Source organism: Cupressus sempervirens, chromosome 7, assembly GCF_028749045.1.
Source record: "Cupressus sempervirens isolate cs-2001-9-10 chromosome 7, ASM2874904v1, whole genome shotgun sequence".
In the NCBI taxonomy this organism is placed as follows: domain Eukaryota; kingdom Viridiplantae; phylum Streptophyta; class Pinopsida; order Cupressales; family Cupressaceae; genus Cupressus; species Cupressus sempervirens.
Window position 1 is genome coordinate 807,084,153 of NC_143124.1, and position 5,610 is coordinate 807,089,762.

Consider the following 5,610-nt stretch of genomic DNA (forward strand, 5'->3'; position numbering starts at 1 on the left):
ATTGTGCCCCAAAAAGTTGACCTTAACCTGCACTGCTCCGATGAAAATTTTGTTTGCGGATCTCGAAAGTTTGTCGAAAAGGGTATCCAAATTTGCACTCCAAAATTCGAAATAGCACCTACATATATCTGAAAATAAGGTTTTGGGGTGGCTATATGGGTTTTGCCTTAGTCAAACCTTCGTTTTAGTGATTTCCACCTCCATGAATAGTTGAATATAATAAAATATGTGTGTGTATTGAATGTGTAATGCCAAGATCTAATCTACTAGATTGAAACCCTAGCATGAATATATATGAGAAAGCAATGCATACACTTGAATAAGATAAGAAAGCATACCAAGCCCCCAAGGCTAAAGTACTCCTACCAAACTCATAATTTGTAATTGTTACCCCATGATTGTATCTTTGAATGCTTGAATATTGGTACTGGTGGATCAAGGAAGATTGGATCTCTCTTGCTCCAAATACATGTTCACCAAAATGCTTGATATCCACAATAGCTTGATCTTCTATATCATTCTCTTGCATCTTCATAACATTGTCTTGTTCTCTCGTTATCTCTTGATTCTTGTTGATTCTCTAGTTGTAAATGGATGCAAATGAGAGTCTTTATATAAAGGTCTCAAGGTGAGGCTCCAGAGTAATGTGAGGACCCATAATTCAAATGTCACCTCAAATTATGGTCCAATCATAATCACCAATTAAGGAGGGAAAAGAATTAAATGAATCTTAAATTAAAACCCTTTCGCATTCGGATCCGAAAGCTCAATATTAATTTCGAGGCCCTCCAAGACCAAAAGTTAAAAGGGAGATCAAATCCCGAAGGTCAAGGATGACCTCGACCCTAACCTAGGTCATGAATGACCTCGACCCTACCTTAGTTCACGGTCGACCTAGGGGTCCAGACCCAACCAGAGTAGAAAACAAGAGATCCCAATGATGCCCAGAGACCTAGAAATGACATCAAAATAGGACTGAATGCTAGGACTAAGCACAAAATCCTATAATGAATAAGATGAAGGCCAAGAGAACCTCTGCCTAAGTCCTACCTAGAAAATAGAGCCATAGAGGAAAGAAATTAAGGAGAATCTTTGAGATCGTAACCCTAATTTCACTTAGAATGAAGGAATCAAGTACAGAATGTGTCCTAAATGCAAGTCTATCATGATAAATGTACTAAAAGAGGGTGCTAAACCTACCAAGATGGAAGTGCTTCCATTTTAAGATGATGCACATTTTTAAAAAAATATTAAACACTTGTTAAAATATATACTTCTTTAATATTTTATTTATAAAACTATATAAGTAACGAGGACCAAACCAAGAACAGACAATATAGCTAAGATAAAATATCATTCTATATAGTTGTACGCTTCGGCAAATCAATTTTTAAAAAATAAGTTGGCTAACCAAAGACACTAGCCCATTCTATACCTTCCTAGACAACAATAATATTATCCAGAATATAAAAGGATTGGATAAAACCTATTTGTTATGGCCTGACAATTTGGGGGAGAAGATGGCAAACTCAAAGAGCTAGAGCCTTAGCAATAATTTTGTTAGGAATTTTGGTAAGAATAATATCTCTTTCTTTGATCCTTTTCATTCCTTAATTGGAATGCTTTGGGTGGAGTGTCAAAAAGAATTCCTTAGTAGTATAGTCCCCCACTTTAAGCCAATGTAATTGTGCCTTAACTTTAGCTCCTCTAGAGATGTAAGTGTCAACAATTTTCTTTGCATGACAAAATTATACCACCTTCAATGGTAGCTTAGATGAAAAGGGTTGAGTTGTCATCTCATCAACAGCTTCCTGTAAATCCTTGGTAGTTCTAGCATAGATTGACAACCCAAAAAAACTAGTTGTTTGCCAAAAAAGGTAAAAAAATTATGGTCTAAGACACCACAAAGTTCTACCACTTAATCCATTTTGACAATTGGGTTGGTCTTGGTTGAAGGTTCCAAGCATTCTATATGTGGGCCAAAGTGATAGGATGATGAAGAAATGGCGTGTTAAGCTAGAAAGTTGGTGAAGAAAAATATGGTCGATGAGATGCCCATTGAATAAAAAAGTTAATGGGAAAGTGATATGATCATAGCACGATCAAGCCTCTTTAATAATCTACTAGAATTAGCTCAAAAATTATATCAAGTGTGACAGACGACATGTGGGATGCGACAGTTAAAATTGGGATCATAAAGGCCCAATTTATTGTGCATGTAGAACCAAGCTTCTCTCTCCAGTAGGCTAGCAAAAATGTGACATGTCATCTTTATGTGAGGCCACTTCAACGATATTAAAATCACTACACACTAACCAAGTTGCATTAGGCAATGAATCAAAAATCCACCACCAAAGAGACACTTTGTTAGAAGATTTATTGGGAGGATATAAATTAATGACACTAAAATGATGATGATTAATATTAAACAAAATCCAGACCACTCAATGACCATGATCATCTCCATGAGAGAGAATGGAATTATGCCACTTGCTGGAGCTAGCAAAGTAGCAACACCTCCTCTACTAGACTGATGAGAAGAGGAAAAAATTAAACTTTAGGGCCAAATCACTTTATAGGTGGAAGAGAGAAGAAAATCTAAAAATTTGATCTCTTGAAGACAAAGAAAATTAAGGGAATCAACGACATATATCTCAAACTAAGTATGTGTGAAGGAGGTCAGCGAGACCTATGACATTCCAAGCTAGAAATTCCATTAGAAACCATCATTCATTGTTTCCTCACTTCCTAAAGAGGAGACACAATTATACACGAAAGTCAAATCAGAGTTGAACATTGGGTAGAGGTCTCTTGGAAATAATTGTTTCTTAGTTCCTATGACTTTGAATTCTTCACACCCCAAAGGGTTGCGAGAACAATTGCAAATAGAAACAACAAGATCCCTTGGGGTAGAAATTAGAATTACATAACCCAGGGGAGTCGAGGAAGATAGTGACTAATTTTTTGGCGGCTCTAAAGGAGGTGGAACTTTTCCCAAGGCAACCAGGTTTGAAACTATAGTGGTAGACATTGTGGTGGAAGAAAATGCTTGAGGATACAAAGTACCTTATTTAGAAGCAGTGGACTTGCCGTTACAAACCATAGTTGTCCAAGTTGTTGCTTTTCTTGGAGTATCAGAGGGATGAGGAGAAAAAAAATCCTTCGTTGCCACTAGAGCCTATGATGTTACCCTGGGTCGTGAGGTTTGTAACTTGATAAATCCTTGATCTTATGGTTCATCGAATGGCATTGGAAATAAGCATTTGGTAAATTTAAATACATAACTTTTTTTGAAAAAGAACAACCACCAACTTGGATTTCCAAGGACTCACAAAGATCCTAAGAAATATCAATTTCCACACAAAACATGTTAGATAACTAAGAAGGGGAGGTGGGGTGGGGAGTAAATAAGTTATGTTCAATTATCATACAGTACCTTCAAACGCTTCAGTACCAACTAAACATCATAAACATTAACTTCAATCACTTGGTATAAACATCCAAGTTAATACTTAACTCATTCATTCACTTCTTTACAAACTGTTAACAAATTGTCCCTTGCATTACCGATTAACAATAAAATTCTAGTAATTACATAGTGATATCTTAGTTATTACTGAGTTGTAGTAAACTATAAAACATGTGAAACAACTTGCAACACAAATAACAATCACAAATTTAATACCATGATTTTAAAGTGGAAACTCTATGAAGGGAAAAACAACCTGGGACTGACAACCCAAAAATTTTGCTCTTCTGAAGTGAGCTCTGTTGAGTGATGTAGGGAAGGGAAGAAATAACTAGGGCCAAAGGCACACCCAACTATCTAGACCACCCTGCAAGAGTTAACACAGCGGAAACACAACATAGAGAATGACCACTGAAGGAGGAAGAAGAGTAAACACTTTATTGATTCACCAAATAATCAGTATACATGCCCAGCATCTGATGTCTTCTTACAAGTTATGAAATGAGCCATCTTAGAAAATCTATCTACCACAAAAAATATAGAATCATACCCCTTCACTATTTTAGGAAATCTAAGAACAAAATCCATACTGATGTCACTCCAAGGTTTCTTAGGAACAACAATAGGTGTATACAAACTAGTATTCTGACTTACTCCTTTTGCAACTTGACAAACTCCACAACTCTTTACAAATTTATAAACATCCTTATACATTTATGACCAATAATACTTCGTCTTCAGCAAACTTAGTGTCTTATCAATTCCAAAATGTCCAACTAATCCACCACTATGCTTTTCCTTAATCAAATTCAACCTCATAGAACTTCTAGGAATACACAACTAAATACCTTTGAACAACATACCTTCTTGAATAAAATATTCATCATACTTACTGATGTGATCTATTAAATTTGGTGCTCTGCACTCTCTCCATGCCTCAAAAAAATCAGGGTCAGTATCATACTACTCTTTCATTTCATCAAAACCAAGAACTTCCACCTTCATTTCAGTCAATAAAGAATGTCTTCTGCTTAATGCATTAGCAACTCTATTAGAAACTCCACTCTTATGTTTGATAACAAATGTTAAACTCTGCAAATATTGAACCCACTTCATATGTCTTTGGTTTAATTTATATTGACTTCCCAAGTATTGTAAAGCTTTATGATCAGTATACAACACAAAATCCTTAGGAATCAAATAATGTCTCCACTTCTCCAATGCTTGAACAATAGCATAAAACTCTTGATCATACACAAAATACTTCCTTTTAGCATCATTCAACTTTTTATTAAAGAAAGCAATAGGTTTTCTTTCTTGACTTAATACAACTCCTATTGCACTACCACTTGCATCACATTCAACTTGAAATACATTATTGAAATTAGGTAAAGCCAATACAGGTAACTTAGCAACCTTTTGTTTCAAAGTCTCAAATCTCTTATCAGCTCCATGTATCCACTTGAATTCCTTTTTATCTCCTCTCATTGTCTCAGTCATAGCATTACAAATAGAACTAAAAGTTGTTATGAACTTCCTATAAAAACTAGCCAAACCATGAAATGATCTTACCTCACCCACATTCTCAGGTGTAGGCCATTCCAAAATTGCTTTTACCTTCTCAGGATCCATCTTCAAACCATCAACTAAAATTACAAATCCCAAATGCACAATCTCTTATTGCATAAAAGAACACTTCTTCAAATTAATCATCAACTTCTCTTCTTTCAATCTTTGCAATACTTGTCTAACATGATTAGGATGTTCTTCTTTAGTCTTAATGAATATCAAAATGTCATCCAAATAAACAATCACAAACTTACCCAAAAATCTTTTCAGAACTTCATTCATTAATCTCATGAAAGTACTAGGTGCATTAGTCAAACCAAAAGGCATAACCAACCATTCATACAAACCATCTTTGTCTTAAACGCAGTCTTCTAGTCATCACCTTCTTTGATTCTAATATGATGATAGCCACTCTTCAAATCAATCTTGGTAAAATACTTTGCTCCACTCAAACAATCCATTATGTCATCAATCCTCGACATAGGAAATCTATATTTCATTGTGATCTTGTTAATAGCTCTTGAATCAGTACATATTTTCCATTCTCCATTCTTTTTAGGTGCTAATATAGG